This window comes from Leucoraja erinacea, chromosome 25 (genome assembly GCF_028641065.1).
Source record: "Leucoraja erinacea ecotype New England chromosome 25, Leri_hhj_1, whole genome shotgun sequence".
NCBI classification, from domain to species: domain Eukaryota; kingdom Metazoa; phylum Chordata; class Chondrichthyes; order Rajiformes; family Rajidae; genus Leucoraja; species Leucoraja erinaceus.
Genome location: NC_073401.1, coordinates 22,974,830 through 22,989,048, shown reverse-complemented (window position 1 = coordinate 22,989,048; position 14,219 = coordinate 22,974,830). Strand labels below are relative to the sequence as shown.

At 42.6% G+C, this 14,219-nt stretch overlaps 1 pseudogene; it reads left to right on the top strand.

The window, feature by feature from the left end:
- Nucleotides 1-2,171: 2,171 nt before the first annotated feature.
- The window catches only part of LOC129709347 (Ig heavy chain C region-like), a 32,731-nt pseudogene continuing 20,683 nt past the window's right edge, over nucleotides 2,172-14,219 (top strand).

The window sequence follows — 14,219 nt, the reverse complement described above, 5'->3', positions numbered from 1 at the left end:
TGCTTTCTTCACTGCCGACTGTACCTGCATGATTTATTTCTGTGACTGATGTTCAAGGACACCCAGGTCTCGTTGCACACCGCCCCCCCCCCCTCCCCTTTTCCTAATCTGACACCATTCGATTATAATCTGCCTTCTTGTTTTTGCCCCCAAAGTGGATAACCGCATATTTATGGACAAAGTACTGCATAATCTTGTCCAGGTCACCCTGCAGCCTCCTAGCATCCTCCTCGCAGCTCACACTGCCACTCAGCTTTGTGTGATCCGCAAACATGGAGATGTTACATTTAATTCCTTCATCATCGTCAATATATCTTGTAAATAACCGAGGTCCCATCACCGAGCCTTGTGGCACCCCACTAGTCACTGCCAGCCATTGTGAAAAGGACCCGTTAATTCCTATTCTTTGCTTCCTGTCTGCCATACAAGTTCTCCATCCATATCCCTACCCCCAATGTTACCATATTATTTACCATATCAACCTTCGATTCATCACCTTATCAAATGCCTCCTCGAAATTATATCTGCCTGTCATTGTACTTCTTCAAAGCCTTTGGTTAAATTGGTGAAACATCGTTCATGAATTCATAAATTGTAGGAGAATTAGGCCATTTGGCCCATCAATTATACCCCGTCATTCTATCACGCTTGGTTTATCTTTTCTTCTCAACCCCATTCTCCTGACTTCTTCTCATAACCCTTAACACTGTTACTAATTAACAACCACTCAATCTCCACCTTAAAAATATCCATCGACTTGGCTCCCACATCCCCCTGCGGCAACGAATTCCACAGATTCACCACCCTCTGTCTAAAGGAATTCCTCCCCATGTCCTTTCTAAATAGACGTGCTTTTATTCTGAGGCTTTCACCTCTGGTCCTAGGCTCCCCCGCTCGTCGAAACATCCACTCCACATCCACTCTATCCGGGCCTTTCACGATTCGGTTAATTTCAATGAGGTCTCCCCCCCTCTCGTCCTCATAAACCATATAGCGAGCACGGACACAGTGCCGTCAAACGCTCATCACATGTTAACCCAATTATCCCTGGAATCACCCTCGGAAACCTCCTCTGGACCCTCTCCAACGCTAGCTCATCCTTCCTCAGATTGGAGCCGAAAACTGCTCACCACACTCCAAATGCGGGCGGACCAGTGCCTTATAAAGGCTTAGCATTACATTCCTGTTTTTGTATTTTGTTTTTGTGTTCTGGCCCTCTCCAAAGAAATGCTTTCCTTACTACCGACTTGTAAATTAACGTCACCACCCTGCACCAGCACTCCCAAGCCCCTCTGCTCTCATTTCTAAATTATCTCTCTTTCTCAACAACATTTTGACTTTTGCGAGATAACCTGGATCATTTTGTCAGTGCCCTTTATATCGATTGGGTAACAGCTTGCAATATTTCTCCAGGACGGATGTGCAACCAACTGGCCTGCGGTGGACGACTTTCTGTCTCCCCTTCTGGATAAAAATGAATACCAAGGAACGTCCATGGTAGTTTTGAAATAAAAAAACTCAAAGCAATGAATTCAGCGCTGCAACGGAATGAATTAAGACTCCAGAATGCAATACAATACATCTTAACGCCCTGTCAGCCCGTGTCTCTATCGACTTCCTAATGATTGCAACTTTTGTGAGTTTGTTTCTTGCTTCCGTGTCTGCAGCCGTTTCTGGGATGTTAAGTCCATGTTCTGTGGAGCAGACCGATGAAAAATTACCATTTAATTTATCTGTCATCTCCATGTTCCCCTTTAATTATACGGCTGCGAATTATTTGTAGGAAAAGGACAAATGTATTATTTTATAACTATTTGGAAGCTTAAGGTGATTAGTGCAAAGTCTCTACAGTGCCACCATTCAACACAGCTGACCACTTTTACTCAGTAAATAAGAGCCTGCTCTCACACAACAGTTCCCGTGTGAGTCTCAGAGCTTCTCTCCCCCTCCCCCCGCCGCCGTTGAGTTCACCGTTGTCTGCTATTCTCCTCCCACTTAAAACAACATGAATATTTCTTTCTCCCAAAGGGCTGGAGTTGCAGAAATATAATTTTACCCCGAGCCAATAATTCAATGAATCGATGTCACGTGGATAAAGATTTGCATGAATAATTAATAAATAGTGACTGAAGACTTTAAAAGAGAAACTTGGAAAGGGCTCAAAACCGCGCTTGTGCAGCAAAATATTCCCTTATAACCTTCAACATGGCTGTATGGGTTTGGGTTCTCGCCTTGGTGACCTGTTTCCACTGTGAGTAGAGCGCAGAATAATTAATGCTGTATCGTTTTACATTCTGCTGTGTTTTTTTTTCTAATGGTTCTGTATATTTATCTGTTATTTCTATCAGCTATAAACGCGGAGACTACCTTGACTCAGGTCCCGTCTATATCAAAATCGCCGGGAACAACCGTCAAAATTACCTGTACAGTGTCAGGGGGCAGCATCGGTAGCTTTTTCACGAGCTGGTACTGGCAGAAGCCGGACAGCAGCCCTGTCTTGGTGTGGTATGAAACCTCAAGAGGCACCGGAATTCCAGACCGATTCACGGGATCCGTGGTCTCATCCACGAACCAAATGCATTTAACCATCACCAACGTGCAATCGGAGGACGCGGCCGATTATTACTGTGCTGTGTGGGACCACAGTAAATATACCTTTGGGAGAGGAACCAAACTGAATCTAAGCAGTAAGTAAAGTATTCACGGTGTGAAACAACGAATCGTTGAACTTATGTTTTGCTTTCCATCACAAATCCTCGGTAGAAATATCCTATTAGACCTAAGTAGAACACAACGGGCCAGCCAGCATCTCCGGTAGACGTATAGATGGGCAATGTTTCGTGTCGGAATCTTTGCGAGACTTTCCCGAACGGAAATATCATCTTTCTTTGTCCTCCAGAGATGCTGTCTGATCCGCTGGATTACTTCAGCACTTTGTGTTGTACTCAAGATGCCAACATTCGCGGTTCCCTGTTTCTCCTACGTAAACTTGTTTTTTTTCAAATAATCCTTTACCTCAATCCCTACAACACTCCGGGAAATCTGCGCTCTTATATCCGTGGCGTCTTGATCATCGTGGAATTTAACGCCTTCACAGATTGGCAGCTGTGCTTCAAATGCGAAGTTGTTAAATTCTGTAATGATCTGAAAGTCTATTTCCCACTTTCTTCCCTGATGTTCATGAAACCTGCTCCTTTAACAGGAATACTGATTCTCTGATTTGAAGTATCCTCAAGTGGCGGGTTCCATATGAGACTGCTGCTATTGGTCACTTTGCTTCAATACAAGCGGAATGCAAACCAAAACTGTTGCCGTTACTTGAACAAATGTTCGGGAAATTATGAGATAACTTACAGTATATTGTGGACACGGAGAATACCAACTCTGAGAGTGGGCCAAATAGAATCATTGGAAACATCCAAAGGAAAGTTAATAAACATTTGGCAAGGGATGTCGGTGAATTTAAATGGGATATTTTTGGAATTGCAAATACCCATTAGGGCAAATTGCGCGAAGTTGATTTCTGATCGTTTTAATGATACCATGAGGGTGAAGTGGCGTTTAGACAGGTTTACACGTGCTCCCTACAACAGCGCTAAAACTAATTGTCAGGGAAAAGGTTAAAACCAAAATTTAAACGCTTCGCACGGCAGCATTTCAATTCCCTTTGCACGAAAGCGTGGAGGATTGTTGCAAGTCTGATTCAGCTCCGAAATTAGACACAAGAGCAGAACCGTATTCTGGTTCATTCCTCGTTCAGCGAGCCATTGCCACCTTAGCTGATCACAATTGTGTGGATATGCCGTCAGACTCTTTGTACCCTTGACTCTTGTAGATCCTGCAAGGGATTTTGATGCTGGTTCTCCGATTGCCATCGAGTGTATGATATAGCAGAAAACGCAGACTGTTCATTATGCTGTTAAACATGATCCCTCTGAGTGTTGATTTTGTTTCATGGGCAGGCAGTTGGTAGACCGACATGTCAAAAAAGCTTCAAGGAGCGAGACATCATTTTGCCATTTTCGGATAAATTAATGCAGAAATGGGCACACGTGTATACGAGGTTATTGCTGAATTGCCTTGAATCGTACGATTGGAAGGAAATAGTACAGCGTCTTTAAATTCAGCATTAGCTTGAAATGTTTTTTAAAGTCCGAATATGTTGGATGTTAAACCCAGAGCTGTCTGGACAAGTGTCAGAAGGAATTTGAATCTGACCAAAACATTTCTTTAGTTTTATCTTTCATTTTTCTGACCGCCACCATCATGGACTTTCTGGACGATGTGGAAGATTCACTAATAAGTAACATTCTAAAGACTGTTCCGGGATAGAATTGGGATTACTATTTAAACAAGCATTAATTTGGAAATGCTGCTCATTCTGCCAGGATGAGTTGTATTTACATTTTTTCTGCCCGTTTCCATGATCTGTAGAAAATCGTATGTTATATGTTTTACCAAACCTCGGATATACCCCCATAAAAATTAACTTATCATGATTCTGCTGTATAAAATGAGGTTTATAAATGAACGGTAGTTGTAAAGCCAGTGCAGTACACGGCCATAGAGCCACGGAGTTATGCAGCGGTGGAACAGTCCTTCAGTCCACCTATTTCATGCCGACCGGGTTGCCCTACTTGAGCTGGTCCCATTTGCGCGTGTCAGGCCCATATCTCTTTGAACCTTTCTTATCCAAATATTAATTCAAATGTTTATTTAAATGGTGTTATTGTACCTGCCTCATCAACTTCTCTGGGGAACTCATTCCATGGAGTCAACGCATTATGTGTACAAATGTTGCCCTGAACCAAAGCCCTTTAATTCTTCATTCTCCTACTACGGGGAAAAGATTCCGTGCGCTAACCCTATGTATTCCCCTCGCGATTTTGTAACCGCCATGCGATCACCCTAAGGTCTTTACACTCCAAGGACTAACGTCCTCGCATATCCAATCTATGCCTATAGTTCAGGCGTTCGAAACCTGGCACCGTCGGCATATATCTTGCCTGGGTCATTCCAGCTGAATCGATTCTGACTTTTCAATCAACTGATAAATAATTCATTTGTATTTATTTCAATTCTTTATTTCCAGGTCCGCGCTCCCCCACCGTTTCCATTCTGGCGCCATCAATGGGTGAAGTCACCGCAAAAAGTACCGCCACCCTGGTGTGTTTGGTGAGCGGGTTCAACCCGGGCGTTGTGGACATTAAGTGGACCGTGGACGGCAGTGCGAGAAGTGACGGCGCTGCGACCAGCCGGGTCCAGCAGGAGAAGGACAACTCGTTCAGTGCGAGCAGTTACCTGACTCTGCCAGCCGCCTACTGGAACTCACACGATCTTTACTCCTGTGTGGTTAAACACGAAACCCAGGCAACCCCGATTAAGGCCAACATCGCCAGATCCAGTTGCCTCTAATTCAAAGGATCAAATTCCCGATTTGCTCCATTTCTTTGTAAATTAATCCAATATTCAGATATCGAATGTTCGCTTTAACAGGGTATTTGTTCAAACGCAGCACGTGTGCATTTTGTTGCCGTGAATGCGCTGTTGGTATTTTACGATGAACTGAAAAACAATAATGTAACATTTCATGCAATAAAACAGATTATTCTACTTACGATGCATCGTTGTAATTATCTGTGCAAATGTCCTTGCCTTCAATAGAATAAAAACAATAATGTCCGATGATACCAGTGTGTATAAACTGGTATTTTGTGAAACTTTGTTATATTTCAAATAAACTGCGGTTTCATGATTGATCGTAGATCCATGTGTTAGGACAGTTGAAGGGACTGCTTGCACATACCCCCCCCCCCCCCCCCCCCCCCCCCCCCCCCCCAGATTGAAGATATTAGTGCAAACCAGTGGGGGGGGGGGGGGGTGGTTCCGGTTTGAAGGGGGGGGTTTCGCAACAACAATTAACCGGAGTAAAAGTAGTTACTTCTCGATTCCCAGAAATGGGATAAACAGCTTTCGGGACATGGCAACTGCTTGGATGTTCTTCTCTGGGAATGAAAAAACATGTTTAACAGGGGGAATAAATTGTGAAAATCTGGGGGAAATCTGCTTCCGATGTGAGTGTCCTATCTGGAGAGATTCTCTACTACGATGTCAATTTCCAGTAGTACAATAACAGGTTGGGGACGTGTGCTGTCTATTTTTATCCCATCCCTTCCTCCACGGTTATCATTCACTCCCTTCCCCCCTTATTTTGTGGCTGATTTCATTTCTTGTTCCTTTTCACCCACAGCCTTTGCCAATTAACCGCCCGCCCCCATCTGCTAATCAACCCCCTCTCACATGTATCCACCGATCTATCACTTGGCCAGCTGTATCGCACCTCATATCTATTTCACACATTTACCTCCTCTGTTCCAGGGGCACGACGTGAAATGATGCCTCGCAATTCTAATCAGCTGTTGCCTGACCCGGCGAGTCATGTGGAGTCCAATGGCGAAGTCTTGTTTTGCTGGATTTGTCCGGTATTATGACCACCTCTCTGATCGAATTTACCTCTTCAATCCACTTCTTGTCAGACTTTTCCATGATCTACATTGATATCCTACACCCAGTTGCAAGTCGAACATATCCATGGTTTGACCCCATTTTCCTACCCCCGCGAGGCTTCCTTTACTTTTGATGGGCGACGGGTATTTTGGAAATACTGGTCAGCGTTTAGTTTTTCATCAACGCAGTATTCCTCAACCTCCATACGAGCTTGGATATTTGGCCCAGTAGGCTCCACGGCGCCACGTGGTTTATTTACAAGAGGTAGTTCAAACAGGTACTATAACAACATTTAATAAACATTCGGACAGGTACATTGATAGGAAAGGTTTAGGGGGATACGGGCCACCGCGGGCAGGTGGGACTTGTTGGGCCGAAGGGCATTTCCCTACTGAATAACTCCTAGTGATACTTTTTTTTAATGAAAATAGGTACATGAGTAGGCCATTCGGCCCTTCGAGCCTGCACCGCCTTTCAATATGATCATGGCTGATACATGCTTACAGCAGATCTGCAGAAATGATCGGGACCTGTACAAAAAGAATCCCAGTTGGCAGAGGAATGCGGGGGCTGGTGGGCAGGAGAACTCATCTCTGTACCGTAAAATAAAGTTGTCTGGCTGCTCACAATAACACAAGATGTAGCTTCGAGTAAATGTTCATCCAGCATGAAGTGGCGCTGCATTCGACGATGTTCTGTGGTCCCTGCAGTTATCTTGCTCTCAGATGCTGAATCAATCCAAAAATATTGACATAATCTGCAGCACCTTTGGTATATTTACAGTTCTTGTCATTTATGGGGAGGCAAATGTAAACTGCTTGATGTGATTTGTTCGGCATGGACTTGTAGGGCCGAGATGGCCTGTTTCCGTGCTGTAATTGTTATATGGTTTGTTATATGCATATGGATGAGAAGGGAATGGAGGGTTATGGTACGAGTGCAGGCAGGTGGGACTAAGGGGAAAAAAAAAATTGTTCGGCATGGACTTGTAGGGCCGAGATGGCCTGTTACCGTGCTGTAATTGTTATATGAAAATGCAGGTATTGTCCAAGATGCAATTCGGTGCATTAAAACAATATATCAGGAGCCTACAGCTAGGATTAAGGTAAATGGAAACATATCAAAACAGATCCAGTTAGAGAGGGGCACAACGCAAGGATGCTGTCTTTCTCCTACTCTCTTCGTTTTGTATATTGAACCCTTAGCACAAGCAATAAAGCAGGGAGAACACCTGCAGGGGGTCAAAATAGGGGGGAAAGAACATATAATTGGTCTTTTCGCTGATGACAAAAACACAAATTATTTCATTCAATTATTCTCCATCCCAACAAATCAGAGATGCATATAATCTGGAATGGAATTCTAAAACGATGCAGTATCTTGGTGTAACTATAACCAAAACACTTTCCAACTCGTTTGAAACTAATTATAATAAAATTGAAGAAAACATCAAAAATGATGTTGAAAGGTGGTCGACCCTTCCTCTAGACTTCAGTACCAGAATACAAACGGTAAAAATGAATATCCTACCTAAACTACTATATTTATTCCAATCTCTCCCAATTAATGTCCCCCGAGATAAATCCATAGTCTGGGATAAAATGATCTCTAGATTCATTTGGAATAGCAAAAAAACAAGAATAAAACTAACAACACTTCAACTGCCGAAAAGCAATGGCTTTACCAAATCTGAGGAAATACTTTTATGTAGCTCAACTCAGACCTCTGTTGGTGTAGACCTGATTATGAATCTCGATGGAAAGAAATTGAAAGGTAGATACAGGGTTACCAGATACAGATTTTGGTGGGAGACTAATATCTGAGAGGGGCTTTGAGACACGCTATGGACCACATAGTAGCATTTACGTTAGAAATATGTAGTGTTATAGTGGAAAAATACAAATTAAAAAGAGGGGTTCACGCATTGAAGTGGTTCGCATATGACTCAAAGTTTAACCAGGGGTGTATGATTCAAAATTCAAAGAATGGGCACAAAAAGGCATAATGGTAATGTATACAGTTTCAGAAAATGGCGAGTTTATGAGCTTCCAAGATTTAAAGTCAAAGTCTGGTCTCGAAAACAAAGATTTTTTTAGATACTTGCAATTAAGGGACTACTTTACAAAAGAGATAAGGCCAGAACTAGATGAAACTTCAAATAATGTGATCAAGGTGATTGTGGATGCCTACAAACAGAAGGGGTCTCGGGTCAACTCTGCTTTCTACCAAGCTCTGATGGGAAGCGGGGGAGAATCAACGCTCTACATAAAAACAAAATAGGAAGCAGAATTAATGATTCAGATAATATAATAATACTAATAATAATAATAATAATAATAAGTTTATTTATATAGCACATTTATAGTCAATTTTCATTGACCCCAAAGTGCTTTACATAATTTAAAAATCAGTTCCATACAAAGCATAAAGATGGGTTAACAAAATAATAAAATGCATAAACAGGACACACATGTAACATAAACATCCACCACAGCATTCATCACTGTGGTGGAAGGCACAAACAATTTTGGCCGTCCTCCTCCACACCCCCCCCCCCCCCCCCCCCCCCCCCGTGACAAGACCAGAGTCCAGCGTCCAGTCCAGGATCGGTCTTTCCTCACCGGAGACCGCGGCTTCAAACACAATGTCCTTCCACAAGCACACTAGTATGGAAAGAGTTTTGCTGGAAGAATCTATCTCGCTTTTTTTAATAAGCAGCAAACTCGCTGTCCAACAACACTGTTGGAGGCTGTGTGGGAGTACGGAGGCAGACCACTCGCATATTTTCTGGAACTGTGTAAAGATAAGGCCATACTGGGAAAATGTTAATGCAGCTGTAAAAAATATCTTGGGTTATAAAATCCCAAATACCTGCCATGTGATGTATCTGGGGCGTATTAAAGATATTGTAAAAATAAAAGATACATATTTGATTAGAGTTTTGCTTGCAGCAAGTAAGAAGGCCATTACCAGGCACTGGCTTAATGAAAAAGTCCAAAACAGGAACAGTGGTTAGAAATTGTGCGAGACATCTTTAATATGGAGAAATTGACATATTCCTTGAGAGTCAATGAAAATTCATTTGAGAAGATCTGGGAATAATGGACCATTTATTTGAGCCATGACACCAATTAGATAAATGCCGAGCTAGATATGGGAAGATTGCGTTATATAGAACTAGATGGTATGTTTGTATGAATATTGAATTATCTCCAGATAACTAATCAATGTAATGTTTTTGCTTTTTTTAAGTTGGTAAAGTGAACCACACGGTCTTATTCCAATTTTTTTTTTAATTTACTTCTTTTATTTCCCCTATCTACTTATTTTTTTATTTTGATTGTTGTTTTTCTTACTTTGTTTTATTTATGGTGGTGGTGTTGCACGGTTTTGTATATATCTCTTAAAAAACAAAGAAAATAAGTTGACCATTTGACCGCGTGGGCAGAAGATACTGATGCAGTCTCCGATTATAACGGTAGATGGCGCTGCCAACTTACATCTGTGATGAAGCTCAACACGGCCAATTCTGAAATGGGTCAAACGCAATATTGTGTCTGAGGTCACGTGCAGGCCAGACCAGCAATAATTGGATTATTTTCCCCTTGAATGATATATTTGGGATCCAGTTGTTTTGTAATAATCAATCATACAAACTGATGTTTCTTTTTAAATATTCCAGACACTTAACATAATTTAGATTCCACACCTTCCCTGTTGAAATATGTCTGGATATGTGGTCAAAGGCCTTTGCGTGATGTGATTCCGGTTTGAAACCATTGCTTATCTTCACTTCCTTCACCTTTGCAGGGAGCGAATAGGAGGAATCTTTCACTGCATAAAAATATTCTTCTTTCACAGTTTTCCGATTCAGCCACGGTTTAACCAAAGCTTGAGAGGTAACCTCTCCGCTTACTCGATACTTCGTTCTTTGAAACCCCACATATATCACAGGTTTTTGCTCACTACTGTGTCATATGCTGAGATAATAGAGCAGCTGGGCTTGTACACTCTGAAGGATGAGAGGATATCTCATTGAAACATATACGATTGTTAAGGGTTTGGACACGCGAGAGGCAAAAAACATGTTCCCGATGTTGGAGGAGTCCAGAACCAGGGGCCACACACAGTTTAAGAATAAGGAGTAAGCCATTTAGAACGGAGACGAGGAAACACTTTTTCTCACAGAGAGTCGTGAGTGTGGAATTCTCTGCCTCAGAGGGCGATGGAGGCAGGTTCTCTGGATGCTTTCAAGTGAGAGCTAGATAGGGCTTTTAAAAAATAGCGGAGTCAGGGGATATGAAGAGAAGGCGGGAATGGGGCACTGATTGGGGATGAATGGCGGTGCTGGCGCGAAGGGCCGAATGGCCTCCTCCTGCATTTATTGTCTGTAGTCTATTGTCTACTCTCGCGATATATCTTTCTACCTTGGCAGATGTGTGCTCATGAAACCAAAGTCCCTCGGTTCCTGCGAACTTTGAACCCACATTGCCTCCCCCCCCCCCCCCCTGCACACACGAGGCAAACTATACAAGCTCATACTTCTCTGTGATAGATTTCATCCATCATTTACCTACTCATTCTCCTGTCATATTGAAGTATACTCTCTCTCTCTCCTGCGTGTAAGCCGCTATTCCATCATGATTGTTGATGTGAATATATTGCTATTGGTACAGAACACAACTGGTTATGGGGATAGAGGAGAATTAAATCATTGGCCAAAATGCTCGTGCATACTGAATGTGAATAATGGGAATGTTACCTCCGGGAGAGACTTTAATATTTTTTTTGGACAAACATGAAGTCAGTTGCAAACAGGATTTTGTACATTTGAGTGGGTTTTGGTCCCAGGATTTTAGCCCCAGGTTTTCCATCTATCCAATTTGCCAAGGTGTTGAGTGTCAATGAAAGTCATAAAGATTTAAACAACGACGCTTGACATAAATAACTGAACATTGTTTTCTTAAAAGGAACAAACAGAAAATCCAATTACAACTCATTTTAAACCGAGAACTCTTGTTTGCAGAAACATCGCCTACACGTGGACTGTGACAGAAAATACACAGGAATAAATGATATATACATTATACATGTACATCAGAAAGAAAGAAACAAGATTGCGGCCAAAAACAAAATAATAAAAAAACATGTCGATAGTGCACAAGTTTTGGGGCATAGTGTCCCATTAGCGAGGCAGGATTAGGGGTATGTAGGTCCTTCCAAATTCTGGATAGTTGTAGGTAAGTAGCTGTTCTTAAACCGGGTGGTGTACTTTCTGTAGTAGATCTGTAAACGTTTGTTGGAGTATTTGGAGACAAAGTATTTTTTTTAATTCTTTGAAAGTAGAGGCATTGGCGCTCATTCGGTGATGCATTTGTTTGCTGGGCCCGGTGTTAATGCCTGGAATTAGTTATAATCAGTTATAACCCTCTCCACTAAAACAAACTGGCCGGGGGTCCCCGGACTTCCTCTTTCTGAAGTCAGCGACCAGTTCCGTCTTGTTGCTTTGGAGCGAAAGGTTGTTGTTCTGACACCACTCAACCAAGTGTTCCGTCTCCCTTCTCTATGTTGACGCAGCACCAGCAATGATTCATCCAAATAGAATGGTGTTGGGGGTGGATCAATAGATGACTTTGGAGCTGTGCTTCATTCCATGCGTGTACACGAAGTAGAAAAGGGTGTAAAGCGCGCAGCCTTGAAATGCACTGTGTTGCTGGTCAATGGGGAGGAGATGATGTTCCCCATCCGCACTCGGTCACTTGAAGCTAATTCACCAAACAGTAAAATGGTGACTAACCTGATTGTAACCTCTGATCTGCAGTCCCAACCACCCCTGGTAACATATCACTACCCCACCTTGTTTATTAGGAATATTTCTACCTTTGGAAAAAAATAAAGACTGCGTCTACCACATTTTCAGAAACGTAATTGATGAGGCTTTCTCCATTCTGAGAGATGTGTTTTGTTTCTTCACTTTTTGAAGTAGGCATTGATTTTTGTGTTACAGGTGACGTTTAGTTTTAGATTACCCCAGACGAATTGTCCTCTCCCTTCACATGCTGTTAAGACCCCGCATAATCACCTGTGCTTCAATTAAAGCACCTCTCATGCTTCTAACCGTCGACCACTCGCTCGTTGCAGATATGGGTCTATTAGTAATCATTTTCTTAATTGCTTCAAAGGCATTTACATTTCAATACTTTGCTCGATTCTGCGATGAAGTATAACTGAAGCACTATCAACCTCTCTCTTTTGCATTAGTTGTTTTTCTGACGTTAGATGCTAACACTGTTACCTTTCATAGGTAGTTGTTGTACCTCATTCCAGCTTGTTGCGTATCCTCACCAGGGAACCGAAATAATTCTGCATCTCAAAACACTGCAAAAAGTCATAGTGTAAATAAGAAGGGTCTCGACCCGAAACGTCACCCATTCCTTCTCTCCAGAGACGCTGCCCGTCCCGCTGAGTTACTCCAGCATTTTGTGTCTATATTGTAAAGAACATTATTTTATATGTTACCCTCCCAAAATTGACATTCCACATGTTCCCACATCCCGCATTTGCCAGGCCTTTGCCCATTCACGGGAACTATCCACATGCACGGCGGCCTTGGTTGGTGCTTCATGTCATTAGCAAATTCAACAGCCATACATTTTGTAGCTTTTTTGATTGTGTGTAAACATTTTTGGGAATTGTGGCTCCAGCAGTGATCTATGAGGCACATCAGTTTTTGCATCTTTCCAACCTGAAATTAGCCTGTTTATGCGTTTTCTATGTTTCCAACTAATCGCCCACTCTCAGTAAAAAAGAGCAGGAGAAGACCATTCGGCCTTTCGAGCTGCACCTCCATTCAATATGATCATGGCTGATAGTCCAAAATCAGTACCCCGTTCCTGCTTTTTCCCCTATCCCTTGATTCCGTCAGCCCTAAAATCTATATCTAACTCTCTCTTGAACATATCCAGTGAATGGCCTCCACTGCCTCCACTTGTATGGCAGAGAATACCACAGTCACAACTCTCTGGGTAAAAACTGTTTCCGCATTTCAGTAAGGCCCTACCCCTTCTTTTTAAACTGCAACCCCTGGTTCTTGACTCCCCCAACATCGGGCATATATTCCCTGCATCTAGCGTATCCAACCTCTGAAGAATTTTATATGTTTCTATAAGAATCCTTCAAATCCTTCAAAATTCCAGTGCATATAAGCCCTGTCAATCATTTGTCAGTTCCACCATCCCGGGAATTAATCTGGTGAATTTACGTTGCACTCTTTCAATAGCAAGAATGTCCTTCCTCATATTAGGAGACCAAAACTGCACACAATACTCCAGGTGTGGTCTCACCAGGGCCCTGTACAACTGCAGTAGGTCCTCCATGCTCCTGCACTCAAATCCTCTCGCTATGAAGGCCAACGTGTCATTTGCTTTCTTCACTGTCGACTGTACCTGCATGATTTATTTCTGTGACTGATGTTCAAGGACACCCAGGTCTCGTTGCACCCCCCCCCCCCTCCCCTTTCCCTAATCTGACACCATTCGATTATAATCTGCCTTCTTGTTTTTGCCCCCAAAGTGGATAACCGCATATTTATGCACATAATACTGCATAATCTTGTCCAGGTCACCCTGCAGCCTCCTAGCATCCTCCTCGCAGCTCACACTGCCACTCAGCTTTCTGTGATCCGCAAAACATGGAGATGTTACATTTAATTC